This window comes from Mirounga leonina, unplaced genomic scaffold (assembly GCF_011800145.1).
Source record: "Mirounga leonina isolate KUSES-001 unplaced genomic scaffold, KU_Mleo_1.0 Mir_115, whole genome shotgun sequence".
NCBI lineage: Eukaryota > Metazoa > Chordata > Mammalia > Carnivora > Phocidae > Mirounga > Mirounga leonina.
The window spans coordinates 14416959-14433073 of NW_023270268.1; the positions used below are offsets into that span (position 1 = coordinate 14416959).

At 39.3% G+C, this 16115-nt stretch overlaps 1 protein-coding gene across 1 annotated transcript in view; it reads right to left on the reverse strand.

The window, feature by feature from the left end:
• The window catches only part of LOC118002762 (circumsporozoite protein-like), a 583926-nt gene that overhangs the window by 407792 nt on the left and 160019 nt on the right, over window positions 1-16115 (reverse strand). The window lies entirely within an intron of this gene.

Here is a 16115-nt window from a genome sequence, read left to right on the forward strand (position 1 = left end):
GTTTTCTTGTTCTCTTTCTCCCTTCCTTCTTTTTCTCCCTCCTTTCCTCTCTCTACCTGTTTCTCTTCTTCTCCCTTCTGTCTCCTTGTTTTGTAGTCTTATTCCTATTAACAGATGATGACAAAAAATTACCTGCAGTAGGGAAAATAGCACCCAATTTACTTAACACATGGAGCAAGACCTTAAAAAGTTCTTTATCATTTCATGTAGCAGAAAGCTTCTTAAAGAAGGCTAAGTCATTGAAAACCAAATTACTTCCAAGTAGTCTAGATCTAGGAATCCGGGGAAGAGTGACTGCAAAAGGGCCTGGTGGAAGACTGACTGCATTAGTGACCAACTAATGGCCATGCTGTAGCCTCTCCCACTGCAATGTGGCTTGGCAGCTCCTTCTATCAAGAGGAGGGGTCTATTTCCTCAATCCTTTCATCTGGACTGGCTGTATGATTTGCTGCACCCAGTAGAACATGGCAGGAGAGACACTGAGTCAGTTCTAAGCCCAGGCCTCAAGGCACTTTGCACATGTGCACACTCAATCTCCAAACCTCCAGCACTGCCACTCGACAAGCCTGGGTTAGCTCCCCGGAAGGGGAGAGATCACATGGAAGAGATCCACATTGTCCCAGCTAAGGACAATATCAATGACCAGTCAGTGGCCAACCAACATCTCAGATATGTCAAAAATCCCCAGCCAGTATCAGCACAGCTGCCAACCTAACATAAAACTTACCCCAGACACATGACTTAGTTTAGCTGAGACCAGAAAGCAGCTGAACCAAACACTTGTACACAACGATAGATGATTCTTATTTTAAGCCTCTAAGTTTTGGAGTGGCTTGTTATGCAGCAATATCTACCTGATACAGGCTTCATCTTTAACTTCTTACCACAAGCTCAATTGATCTGACATTGATTAACCTTAATGGAGTTGATACATACCAAAGACCCTGAACATATAATATACTTTATACCTGATGCATTATGATAGATGATTGACATTTGGAGTGCCACATGTGGTGTCTAAAGGGCATCCCTATGTTCAGATGTTTAAGGCTATCATAAACATGATAGGATGTTTGTGACTATCAAAATCCCTAATTACAATTCATGGAGCCCCTTCTGCTATATTAAAGCAGCCATGCCCAAACACGGACAAAACTGTGAAGTATCACATACAAATTGTCGACATCATCTCATCAGCTCTCTGTGACGAAGTCTTTTTTCCCATCATAGTTATTGCCCCATTTCCAAAATTCATCAGACAATCTCAGTTCTTCATGGCAGAAAAGAGAATGAAAACCTCTATCAAGACCAGAGGCTTTAGAGATTGTCCCTAAGAGCAACAGAAAATCTAGAAACTCCTTGAAATTGTGTGCAAACATTTATATGTATATTCATATATATATATATATTTTTTTTTTTTTTACTACAAAAATTGTCCAGTATCCCCTCTTAGCAACCAGTAGAATTTTTAGGCAGAAATTCAACAAAGAAATAGAGTATTTAAACAGCACAATCCACCAACAGAATCAAAAGAACACTCCATCCAACAACAGCAGAACACACATTTTTTTTTTTCAATTGTACATAGAACATGTACTAAGATAAACCATACTGGGCCCATAAACAACCTCAACAAATCTAAAAGAATTAAAATATGTAGAGTATATTCTCTGATCATAATGTACAGAAACAGAGGTAAGGAAATTATGAAAGAACAGAAATCAATGAAATTGAAAACAAAAACAAAGAAAATCGATGAATCAAAAAGCTGGTTCTTCAGGAAAAAAAATAATAAAACTAAAAAACCTTTACTAGAACTAACAAGATTTTTCAAGAAGAGAGAGAAGGCACAGATCACCAATTTCATGAATGAATTAGGCTCTTAATTATAGAGAACTGAGGGTTACCAGAGGGGAAGGGGTGGGGGAATGGGTTAAACAGGCAATGGGGATTCAGGAGTGCACTTGTTGTGATGAGCACCAGATTTTGTATGGAAGTGTTGAATCACTATATCCTACACCTGAAACTAATAGTATGTTAACTAACTGGAATTTAAATAAAAACTTGAAAAAAAAAAAAAAAGGATGAAGTAGGGAAGATAACTACAGATCCTGCAGCCATTAATAAGATATTAAGGGAATGTTATGAACAACTTTATGCTCATAGATTTAGCAATTAGAAAAAATGAATCAGTTGCTCAAAAATCACAAACTATGAAAATCCAACCAATATTAAATAGACAATCTGAATAAGTCTATTTATAACCTATTTATAATTCAAAACCTTCTAAATAAAAAAATCTCCAGGGCCAGAGTGTTTCACTTAAGAATTCTACCAAACATTTGGGGCCCCTGGCTGGCTCAGTTGGGAGAGCATGCAACTCTTGATCTCAGGGTTGTGAGTTCCAGCCCTGTGATGGGGGTAGAGATTACTTTAAAAAATTAAAAATCTTTTGGGGCACCTGGGTGGCTCAGTCGGTTAAGCATCTGCCTTCCGCTCAAGTCATGATCCCAGGATCCTGGGACAGAGCCCAGCATCAGGCTCCCTGCTCAGTGGGGAGTCTGCTTCTCCCTTCTTTCTGTCCCTCCCCCTGCTCGTACATGCATGTGCACTCTCTCTCTCTCATAAATAAAATCTTTAAAAATAAAATTTAAAAAATAAAGAGTTCTACCAAGTATTTAAATAGGAATTAACCCCAACCTTGCCATTATTGACATTTTAGACTTGATCATTCTTTGCTCTGGGGGCCTATTTTGTGCATGTAAGATATTTAGAAGCATCCCTGGTTTCTACCAAATACCAGTAGCACACTGTCTCCTCTTTTCCCCACTGTGACAACCAAAAACGCCTCCAGAAATTACCAATATCACATTGGAAACAAAATTTGTGCTGGTTGAGAATCCTGGCTCTGCAGGGTTATTCTGTAGGAATATACATTTTTTTTAATGGGCACTGACTGCAGTGTTATAAAAGTCTACATATAACCTATTCTATCCTAACCCAATGAATAAAACTTGAATTGCCTTGATTCTGTAGTTGTAAATGATACCCCAAAATTCCAATTTAAATATTAAGGTAAAAACAGAATGCTTTATTCATTATATGAATTTGTTTTAAAAATAACCCAGTCTGGCACACACCTTTGGTAATAATACATACTTCAGAAGCATGCTGGGAGAATTAGTACTTAGAGAGTGCTTTAAAGATGAGACCATATTAAAATTATTAGTGCAGATTTTAAAACCTACATTGTTTTAAAACTAGATTTTGCTATGCGTTGTTCTAAATTTCTAAACATAAAACCTCTACTCATCTCTCCCTAATTACTTGTTAGTGGGTTTCACAGATGCAGGACTGGCTGTAGTGCTGTTTATTGGTCCCTGACATTTAATACTCATAAAATGTTTGTTTACAGAAGGTGACCTGTTAACACTGCCGTAACTGGCTCAGATTCTCCTCCAAGCCATTGCTGGACCTTTGAAGGGCATCGGGAAAATAGAAAAAGTCAGAAATTGAGTGTGACCTGAGCCAAGGGGACTAAGATGGTATGTGGCCACAGAGGACCAAATTCCAGTACCCTAAGAGGCTTGAATCCAGAATCCTTGCAGCCCTGTATATTTGAGTTGGTGGCTGGGTTATGGTTCTGTGAAGTCTGCATGATTTAGAGAAGGTCTCCAGGCATGAACTGAGAATAGATAGGAGCAGACCCAAAGTGCAGAAATTATAGTAAAGGATGGGTTTGGTGGGCATCTTTTCAAACACTTGGTCAGAAAAGCAAGACTTACTCCAGACCTATCCTGGGGGAGAAAATAAAGCTTCTGATACATCCCAGGAGGTCAGGTCTGGTTTAGAAACTAAGAAGAGCTATGGTTTCTGGATGCTCAGAGACTGCACCTGAGCAGGCTAGAGATGCAGGTTAGCCCTATGTGCTTATTAAAAGTCTTATACTCTGTGGATCAATGGGAGCTCCTTAGTTATGTATAACATGACTCTGTGGAAAGTGACTTATCCAAGAAGTTCCTGACACCAAGACCGTGAAACCAAGACAGTGAAACACATATGAATACGCCTAACTACATACTTAAACACCTTTCTTCAGAGGTGAGCACCTATGATTCATACAAAGATAAAGACATGACATTTTAAGAGCTAAGGAGAAAGGGAAGGAGAATGTATCTGTCAGAGGCAGAATAACAAAACTGGCCCAAATATTTCAAATCAAGAGACAGAGGTACTTGTTAGCAAGGGTAAGAAAGGAACAAAGGGTGACGAGGCATCCAGAGATGAACAACATTAGGAGGTCGTTATCCCCGCTAGAGCCAGAGACAAGAGAGAAAATAAGCATGACAGAAGTTTCATGAAAGCTGGAGCCATGACAGAGGGGCTCTCTGGTGGAGGCTGAGATCACAAAGACGCAGCTACTATCAGAGACGGGGCTTCAAAGCAAGAAAGGGACGTGGAAGAAATACCCTGCCTACTGCTCTATGATATCTTTCCGGTTCCTCCCATTAGCCAAACCCTCCTGGAAGCCATTGAGCAAGGGGCCCTGAGTGTTGTGATCCAGAGTAATAATCCTTTCATGTCACAAGTCAGGGCTCCCATTTGCAGAGAGTGGATCTAGGTGCCAAGGCAAGTGGAAAATAATAAGCACAGGAATAAACATGATTGAATACACTATAAAAAACAATCTAATTATGTAATTAAAGTCATATGTAAATAGAATTGGTGGATGATTTGAGGAAAACTTTCCCCAAATATTTTCCCTATCAACCTAAAATTTCCACCATTCAAAAAGATTTGAATTTAAATAGGTGCTCTGGTAGTCTTCTGAAAGAATAACTTTTTATGTAGATAAGAAACACAGTTTGGCAAAGATTTTCCAAGAATCACTTTTGAGTTTTTGTTTCATAGCTCTTATATGGATGTCACCTGATCACAATCATTTAATAGCAGTTGTTTGTAGATTAGGTCAAGAATATCCTGTGAGTTTGGCTGGAGGAAGAAATTATGGAAAAGACTGTGGTGATGAATGATGGTGACTGCTGTCTTCAAATGCCTGATAGGCTGTCCAGGGAAAGAGAATTCACATTCCTTCCTTGTAGCTATGGGGCTTAGGACAAAGGTTGAAAATTAATGACCCATAGGTCAAATCTAGCTGTACATGCATGGTTTGGCTCTCAGTGTTCACCCACAGAGCGTTTTAAACATTTGAATCGGTTGCAAATTTAAAAGTCCATATTCTGATTTACTTGAAAAAATCAGAATATCTGGCCCACATTTCTATAAAGAAACAATATATGAGAGCTGAAAAGTCATACTCTTCAGTTTATCACAGTCCCTATCATTGCCTGTTGTGTTCACTACAATGTGGCCACATACCAGATGTCATTTACTATAATATTTGAACTTCTTAAATTTTTATATCTGGATTACCTAGCTCATGTGTACTATCTGCTAAGCCTCTGTAGGCATCTGAATTTGAAATTCCTGAGTTAGAACTAGGATCTATGAGTAAAGTTATGGAGACACAGATTTTCACCTGATAATAAGGATAAACTCCCCAGAAATGGAACTGATTGCCATGGATGGTAACAAGTTTACCAAAACTGAGGATTTCCAAGGGAAGCTGGATCACCATTAGGCAGCAAATGGTTCCACAGAGGGAATATTATTTTAAAGATTTATTTATTTATTTGAGAGAGAGAGAGCTTGAACAGAGGGAGGAGCAGAGAGAGAGGGAAAGAAAGAATCTCAAGCAGACTTCCCACTGACTGGGAAGCCCGACCCAGGGCTCCATCTCACAATCCTGAGCTCAAAACCTGAGCCAAAACCAAGAGTTGGATGCTCAACTGACTGAGCCACCCAAGCATCCCAGGTTCCACAGAGGGAATTTAAGCATTGGATGATAATCCTTAAAGTCCCTTCCCTGAGATTTTACTGGAGTTTAGACTGATCTTTTAAAGTCATCAACTAGTCCTCATTCATCTCTGATTCTAGCACAGGAATTAGAATATGCTTGAAGCAACATAAGCATATACTATGGCAGATAATACTATGATTTGTTAACTATTTCTTATTTTAAAGTCATGATGGCTAAAACAACTTTTTTTTTTTAATCTGGGAAAGATGATATATTAAGTTACTGTTGTTCATCAACAAATAATCTTATCTGATTACTTAGTCAGATAGAACAATCCAGCAGTCATGAGACACAGAATACCTTTAAAAGGAGTGAAGATGTAAATTCGAAAAGTATCAGAGAAATTCTCATTATATCCTTCAAAATTTTGAAAAGATTACTCCAGTGAGTTATACAACAAAGTTAGTCACTTATAGGAAGAACAACAACAAAAAAAGGTATGGACTGTGTTGGGCTCAGCAAAAAACAATAGAAAAATAATTCTACTAATAGTGAAAAACTCCGGAGTGACTACCTCTGGGGCTCTGATTAAAGATAGTGGCTTACAGGGGTGCCTGCATGGCTCAGATGGTTAAGTGTCTGCCTTCGACTCAGGTCATGATCTCCAGGTCCTGGGATCGAGCCCCACGTCGGGCTCCCAGCTCAGCAGGGAGTCTACTTCTCCCTCTCCCTCTGCCTCTCCCCCTGCTTGTGTGCTCTCTCTCTCTCTCTAATGAATAAATAAAATCTTTAAAAAAATAAAATAAATAAAGATAGTGGCTTACAAAATATTTGGCTTAGTCTAACAATTCTATAGTTTGTACCTATTATATATATGCCATTCCTAAAAATAAAAATTAAAAAATGGAATGCCTCTATGAAGAGCTCAAGAACCTCTTTTGTCCATTCCTGAGAAAGGATGCTGACATAGGACATGGACCAAGATCACTATTCGACCTTGTGTATAGAGCATGAAGTTTTTGCTGTAATCATAGATGCTGCCGTGTTATGAACAAAAATTTTACAACTATAGAATCCACATAGCCTAGACTGTTTGGCTTCCTAGACTTTTTAGAATTTCCCTTTTCCAAAAGTTTTCCCATGTCATTGGTATAGTAAGATGGTCCCTGGGCATCTTTAGGATATTTATCTTTGAGTTTATTCTTTCCTGTCTTTTCTTGCCATAGGATGCAGAGATATCAATAGCCAAGGTAAGGTGTGGTCAATGGGGAAAGAGGCCAAAGTGGTAACTTGACTTGCTTTTGATCCACAAAACAACAGGAATTTTTGAGATCCAACTACAGGCCAGCCAGCTCACCCAACCTAGATTTTACAAGTAATAACATGTTAAGAGTTTACAGGTTAGGATGATAGACAGTGTGCTTGCATTTTCTATTGTGCCACCATAACTCATTTCCACAGAGCATTATCCTGCTTTAAACCCCTTTAATGTTTTTCCATATCATGCTTAGAATAAAATCCAAACTCTCCCCCATAGTCTACAAGGCCCAATGTGATTAATTTCCATCTTCTACTTCAATTTCATTTCATACAACTTATATTAATAACTATCCTCTATCCTGCTGGTCTTTATTCTCTCTTAAATATACCAAGGTCATTCCTGCTTCATGGCCCTTTGCATGCTGTTCCTCAGTTTAGAACACTTTCCCTCAGTCCTCTGCTGGCTGTTTTTTTTGTTTGTTTGTTTGTTTTCTTCTCATTCTTCTGGTCTCAGATTAAATGTTATCTACTCAGAGAAACCCTCCCTAACTACATACATTTCACATCCAGAACTCTTCAACATCACTTTGTTTTCTTTTATCAGTACAAATAACAATCTGTATTAGTTTATTTCTTGTATTTGTTTTTCTTCTAGAACATAAACTCTATGAAATCCTGACCATACTGTGGTCTCCAATGCCTGCACCAGTGCCTGACCAAGAAAAGGCTCTCAGCAGCATAGATTTGCCAGGAAAGTCCACCTCAATATTTCCCATATAGATGTCCAGAAAGGATTTGGGAGTTCAGGATCCAACAAATAATGTTCTACATCATCACGACTACCAGGTATAAGCATAAGTTGCAGGTGAAAGCTCCACAGAGTAATGTAGGACTTAAAAGGAAGAAAAAGTAATATTGGTTGCTATGAATCAAGCAACACTCTATAGGAAAGTAGCATTTCTTATGCACCTTTAAAAAGAGTGTTGGATTTCAACAGGTCAAAAAGGTAGAAGATGATATGAAGAAAGAGGAATTACACAATCAAAAGATTAAATTTAAAGGCATGTTTAAAGATTGATATTACACCAATGGAGAGGGTTCATAAGTGAATAGTAAGAGAGGACAGTGAGAAAGTAAGTTGGGGCTGCGTGTTGAAAAATATGGAATGGCAGCATTAGAGTTTGAACATATCTCATTACCTATTAGGAGTCATGAAAGATTCTAGATCAGGACATGCCAGGATCAGTGACGTGATGTGGGGGAAATTTTGTGTTGCAATGATATTTAAGATGGATTGCAGTAGAGAGAGACTGAAAATGAGAACATTGGTTAAAAGGCTTTAACAATCATTTGAATGGCAGCATTAGGTGCCGAAGATACAGTTTTGTCAGAAGATGGAATAAAGATATTAACACCAGAGAGACATACTAGAGGCTGAATATTGTGGATATCTGGGATGATAAAGAGAGAGGTTTTAGTGAAGCAAATAATGTGGTTTATATCCCAGGAGAGGAGAAAACAAGGATAAGATGGGTTGGGAAGAGGAAGCACTGAGTCCTGCTACAGGCAAGTGGTTTGAGTTGCTGGACAGACATCCAGATAAAGATGTCCTACAGTCAGTTGGAAATAAAGATTCTATTTCCTTTTTTTTTTTTGGAGGGGGGTGGGTAGGTGGGACTATGAAATCATCCCCTCTGGAGATAATTTAAAGTGTGTGGAGGAGTTCACTGATAGAAAAATACAGAGGTCAAGGAACAAAGAGAGAAGGCAGAACTTTGAAGAATATCCACATTTTGGGGGCAGCCAGAGGAACAAGAAAACAAAGGAGTTTTGTCAGGTAGTTCCAAAATAGACTGAACACCTGCTCTGTATGTCAGAAGTTCAAGTTCCTAACAATAGTATAAACAAATGCATCTATTTATCTTCCAGCATGATTCTTCCTGCAGGATTGCAAATGTCTTACTAATGTCACCCACAACATCCATTTATTATGGCTGTTTATTATTCATCTTGAAGTGCCAGCATACCTGGCACTTGCTTAAACACTTAGGAAGATAGACTTCCTGCTATAACAGATGTCAGGTAAAAGGAGATAAGGTCTACCCTTCAACCTCAAATAAAATCAAGATTTACACTCTGGGTTTATAGATACAAAATCCCTTCGTGTGAATTCTTTCCCACCAAAGAATTTTTTATAAGAAGTTTCATTATTGTATATTTATGATGAAGGTAATTTCCTACGTGAATTATGGAATTCTGTTGATTTTTTAATTGATGTTTTCATACCTCTCTGTGCTTGTAGATAAGAGATCTATAGCTGATAAGCAGTCAGAGTTGCCCAAAGAAAACGGAGCCAAGGAGTAAACAGCAGACCTGGTTGAATATGCAAGATTCACAATGATAAGTCCAATTTTTATAACCCAAAGACTTATCTTTCTAGAAGCCGTTTACTTACTACCTTTTCTTACTTAATCTTCAGCTTGATAAACAGCCTCAAAGTTCAAGCACCAAAGGCTAGCTCTACCTAGCCAATAAACCTTACTTTATGTTCCTTAGACCAGTGGTCCTCAGAGTGTGGTCACACACCTATCAGCATTAGCCCCACCTGGAACTTATGAGATATGCACAGTTTCCAGTTCCACCCCAGACCTAGTGATAAGAAACTTGAAAGTGGGGCTCAATAACCTGCATTTTAACACCCCCTCCCAGTTATTCTACTTTAAGAATCACTGCCTTAGACCAGTGATAAAAATTCTAAGTGGTATTCATTCCATTGTCTACAGGACAAAAATCTCAATCCTAAACCTCATCAGAGCATTCCTTTTACAGATGAGAAAGTCGATCTGTCTACTCTATCTTTACTCGGATCCTGTCTTATGTTTGTCAATAAAAGAAGTACAAAATGGTAACCAATTAAATATACAAGGCTAATAAATGAGAAAGGCATGTGATTACAGTTTGAGTTTATAATCCAAGAAAGCATGATATAGGAAAATAATTTTTAAAAATTAGTATTAGATAAAAATTTAGAATTAGTAATATTAGCATTTATATTAGAAAAAGATAATGAAAACTTAAAATCTTACTTATTATTCCAGACTTGCATTACAGTGGCCAAAATTAGTATTATTTTGTCTATTATCACATTCATGGGGATAAAACTGATATGCAATCCTACTGCTATTTTCTACTAAGACTCAGGGCTTCTCAAGGACTAAAATCTTAGCTAATAGTAGAGAAAAATCAATACAGGTATGAAACATCTTGTTGCCTTTAAGCAAGAGACTTTCAAAAATATCTCAAGAGTAATGCTGAAAAGACAGGAGAGACTATTTAAGGGGGTGTCCACATTCCAATAATTTGAATAAGAACAATTATAGTTCTCTGGAATAACTGGTATCTATGACTCAAGTCCATAATAGTACTCAACAATGAAAAAGTATAAGGTATGCAAAAAGGTCATTAAAAACAAAAGGACATATTTTTAAAAAACATTCCTAATAAGTAGGTTAGGGATTTGATATATACAGATGTTCTGTTTCTTTTATTTTTATATTTTTTCTCAATAAAAAAGAACAGCTACAGTGAATTTTAAGTCAAATAACTCAAGAAAAGTTGGAAGTTTTTCCTGGTTGATCAGAGAAGTGATCCACTCTTAAGGCTACACATAACAGTCAGTTTTGTGTTGGAGGCAGATGCATGAGGTAGCGATCAAGAAGAAAATCTGGGGGCACCTGGGTGGCTCAGTCATTAAGCGTCTGCCCTTGGCTCAGTTCATGATCCCAGGGTCCTGGGATGGAGCCCCACATCGGGCTCCCTGCTCAGCGGGAAGCCTGCTTCTCCCTCTCCCACTCCCCCTGCTTGTGTTCCCTCTCTCGCGTCTCTCTCTGTGTCAAAATAATAAATAAAATCTTTTAAAAAAGAAGAAAATCTGCTGTCCAGACCCCTCTTTCCATCCCCTAGATGAATAAGTTGCTGGATATTTTGTTATCAAAATACTGAGAAAACAAGGCATGGTGAAGTAAAGGCTCACTGTCTTGCACTAAGATCTGATGAACATGGAAGCTCACAGAGGGTGGTCCTTGTTGCCATTACAAGACAAGGGCTTTCAAGGGCTGACATAGCAACTGAACTTTGACTCTAAGAAAAAAACTCAGGCCAGAAAATACCAGCCCAGGACGGAAACCTTTTTGAAGAGATACACTAAGATCCTATATGCCAACCAAAAATCAAGTGGCTGATAACTAGCTGAAACTAGCTGAAAACTCAGCTAGTTTAAGACTGCATTCTTTTTCTTTCAAGTCTGGCAAGATTACTATAATTCTAGGAAAATATAAACACTGATAAGCATAAAAAAAAAAAACAGGGAAGGGATAAAACAAGTTTATAAATAATGAAGACATAAATCAAATCCATAGTATAAATAATTCTTTTTTTTAAAGATTTTATTTATTTATTTATTTATTTATTTATTTATTTATTTGAGAGAGAGAGAGTGAGAAACAGCATGAGACGGGAGAGGGTCGAGGGAGAAGCAGGCTCCCCGCTGAGCCGGGAGCCCAATATGGGACTCCATCTCAGGACTCCGGAACCATGACCTGAGCCAAAGGCAGTCGCTTAACCAACTGAGCCACCCAGGCGCCCATAGTTTACATAATTCTTAATCACTTAAGTGAAGGTATAATATATTTTGAATCCCATGGTGATTACTCTGTGTGTGCGTGTGTGTGTGCATGCGCGTGTGTGCTGTTTGCTTTTAAAAGTTTGTGAAGCTTTTAAATGGAAATGGTAGAGGTTCTACTGAAACATTTAGGAGAATTTGTCTAAGTTTCTAATCAGCATTTAAATATTTAAGATGATATGATTCATAAAGTATGTTTTATTTGTGGCAAAAGTAGCATTTGAATGTTTAGGAAAAAATTAATAATTAATGAGATTTAAAATGTGGGTAATTAAAAAGGTACCAATAGCAATAAATGTTTTCCCCACATAAAAGAGCCTTGGTCATTTTAGGAATGATGTTATTCCCTGATTTTTTCTTAATAGGGTTCTTGTCCTAATCTTGCATAAAACACAGCCCCACCCTCCAAGACCTTAGCAAAGACTGACAAGAAAAGAGGTAAGGCAGACTCTGATAGATACTGTGGTTCCATTTACATCTCTGATAAAATAAACATCAAAATCTTTACTGGGAACCCCAGAGAAGAAACGTTTTTCTTCACACGTCCTCCTCCCAACAATAAAAATACATAAAGTAGGTGTGTGATTCCTCTAACAAAGATACAGGTACATCTCTTACTTTACAGGATTGACATTTTCAACGTTTGTCTTTAAAAGCTACAGTAGGTCAGTCTGACATGCTTTTTAGAGCATCATAACTTGAACTTAGAGAATTGGCTTGAGTTGATAATGATAATGGCAAAGATGAAATCTCGTTTACAAAACTGCCAAGCCAGAAAAAGCAAACCTCTTGTCTAATAGTCCTGATCAATGCGTTAGCTACTCCACACAATATTCAATATTCCCACAAAAATGTCCCAGAACAACAAAGGCTTGCGGACAGTGTCTTGGAGCCCGTGTAATGGGATTTGACAAGAGCCAGGCACTTTAGGCAGGCTCAATCAATGTTAATTGAAGCAGAAGTGATTCAAAGGCAAATGGGAGTCCTTGAGAGGTGAAAGGGGGGCTCTGGGATTGTGACTCCCTCCTTTTCCCATTACCCCCTTATATTTAATTACTTGTTCTAGCCGGTGACTGTAATTTGATTTGCCATCAGGTGACTCTTGCCTGGTCTCATATGTTAGTTGAGTTTTCCATTTAAAGGAAAAGTATCTTGTAACCTGTGAAGGTGCCTGTTTTCACAGGAAGGAAACTTCTTTGGCAAGTGGGTCTCAGATTTATAAAGGCTCCTTTCCAGTTCCTAACACAGCAGAGGTATCAGTAGAAGGACAAGTGGAGAAACGGTTTAGTCTCCAATGATACTGCTGTATTTTCTCTGGGACGTTATTATTTCTATAATTGACCAGCACCTGAATTTTGAATTCACTTGGGCTCCCACAGAAGCAGACCCTAAAACAGGAATTTGTGAGCAGATTAACTCCTTACTGGGAAAGTGATTCTAGGAAACATGGGTTGAGAAGCAAGGGAATGACACAGGAAGGAAAGGCAGACAACAAAAGTGGGTTAACAAACTAGTTCCCGCCATGGACAAGAGGAGTGTCACCTCACTGGGGAGCTCAGAGCCAGGGCAGACCAGGCCTCAGTTGGCCCACCCAAGGGTGAAGAGCTGGATCATTTATATACCAACTCTTTTCAGTGGGGTTGAGGCTAGTCTCAGTGGGGAGACGAATGAACACCCCAGCACTTCTGGCCTGGATCACCAGGCCCCACAGCCAGAGAAAGCCCTCAGAAACATGGACAAGGTACCAACTGCATCTGCTACAATCTGCCTACAAATATGTAAAACGCTTTAAAGTCCAGTGGTCAATAACACCATCTTCTGTCCTTTGAACAGATACACAGTAACACCACCTTCTGGATGAGCTGTTGGAGCAAACTGGGAAGAGGTTGTTTCTGTCTGACATAAATGATGTCCTTCGATACAGCTTTAGGAACTAAGGTTAGAATCAGCATCGCTTTGTTCAAGAATCTAGTATTTTCCCTGTACATGGTGCTCTCTCATTTACCCTTGAGAAAGTTCTTGGACTCAACATTGACATCCGTTAGGATCTCCTCTGGATAAGATGCACTGAAACCTGAATACTAAATAGAAATAGAATTCAGCATAAGGTAGGTTCAACCTGGACCCCATCCAGAAGAACACCTTTACTTTTCATATCGATTTACAATTAGTTGACATACATTTGCCAAGAGCTTAGAGAGTAACTGTGGGAAGCAGGTAGGAAAGTTGATAATTAATAGCCCCAAGTTATAAATAAGGACGATGCAGTTCCAAAGGTAAGTTTCACAGTAAGAAGCCAAGAAAGCAGACAGGCACTGGGTCCAAGGTGAGGAAGCAGCTGACCAAAATGGTAAGGAACCCAAGTTTTGGAGTCAGGCTGACCTGGTGATTTACAGCTATGATCCTCACCAAATGGGGAGCTTGGCCCACTTATGCAGCAATTTCATGCCTGTTTCTCATCCAGATCATGGGAGTTCAGAGTACCTACGGTTGTTGTGATGATTAAATGAGCCACAACTTGCGAAGTGCTTTGCGCCCAGTGCCCAGTATAAAGTAAATACTTAGTAATTGTTACCTGCTTTTGTGTTGTTACTATTATTGTTTTATTGTTTTAATGACTCCAAGGTAGAAAGTAGAAAATGCTCTTTCTATTCTGCATGGTTTGAAGTCCAGGGCTATCTGTGGGACTATAACACACACCATAGTAACCAGAGAAGAGCGACTTTATTTGCCACCCTACATGAAATGAATGATCTTAGCTCTTGACTTTGCTTCACATGTTGGTCATCCAGAAATCTCAGGTGTGGTGCTGGAGACTGCAGGGGGCAGGTTTCAAAAAGTGCTTTCTACTGATGTGGCAGACACGGTCTGATGAGGCCTGAGATGGGTCGAATTCTTCCCCCATGGTGAAGAAGACCTCTCTGTTAGTATCTAGAGAGACTCGCCTGCCCTCAGATGGGTATGGGCCTAATGTTGCAAACAAGTGGGAGAGATGGTCTCTCCTACATCTATGTGCCTGGTAGATTTCACTTTCTATAAAAGCAAAAGTGTTGTCTCTGTGAAGGAGGTAACAGCTGCCATATTGCCCCGAGGGAGGAATCAAGGTATTTGGCTACATGGTCAAGGTAGTGAGCTGCAGATTGTCTTCTCCTGACTTCTGTCCCATGAATCTTCACCTTTCTTGCTAATGGCTTTAAAGCAAGGAGGCCTAAGATGCTACTCAAAGGCTGGGTTCTTAGTCAACTATGTAGTCAGCCATAAGGACTTAGAGTGTTCTTTCAATTCTTTGCTAACAAACAGAAGGATCACCATTTATGGAATGCCGCCACATCCCAGTATGTTTACAATGTGTACGGTGTCATCCATGTGATGTCCTTCTACAGGCACTTACGACCATAACTACAGGAAGGATCGTTATTCCCATGTTGTGTGTGAGGAAATTGAAGTTCTAAGAGTATGCAGCTTGTTCTAGAGTCTCAGAGAAATACATGGGGGCTCCAGAACGAGATGGCAGCACCCTGGCCTACCTGGGCTACACCATAACTAGAGAGGTCTAGAGCTGACCATAATATGAGGAAGGGAAGTTGACCACACACACACGGACCCTGCGTGGAGACAAGAGATGGCTCTGGAGACACTCCTGAAAGAGCAGTAAAGCTGTGTCCGGCTGCGATCTCCGACAGGTCAACCACTCAAAGGTCTACCCTGGACTTTCTGACAAGCACTGAGGACACAGTGGTGCAGGAAATTGACAGAGACCTTGTTGCTGAGTCAACCAAAGGTGTTTTATTGCAAGGCAGGCACAGTTACAGAGCATTCAGCCAGAGACACCACAATTTCTGTAAACCCAAACACAGAAGCAGGCCTTGCTCTCGGATTCCTCCAAACTGAGCAGATCCACAGACAGACCTGAGCAACCCTGTTGACGAGGTCAGCTGATCTCCAATTCCTGCTTTGCCTTGGAAAATGGCACTGTCCACTTATTGTCGCTTAGCTTTCATTCAGGGTGCTTGAAGCTGCTTTTGATATTTATAATTTCTCCACCATTCTAACTGCAGGATCAGATAGGAATTAAATTTCAACCTACAAGGTTTGTGTTTCTTTGTAGTGTAACATATATATCAAATAGCGTGCAAGAGTCCCAGGTATAATATATGTTTGATTATATTTCAACTCCAAGCGATACCACATTGAGATCACTTCAGTAGCTAAGCAAATGTGACTCGGGCCATTACCTGGATCCAAAACTTGAAAAAGAAAAAAAAGAAAGGAAGGAAAGAAAGGAAGGAAAGGAAGGAAAGGAAGGAAAGGAAG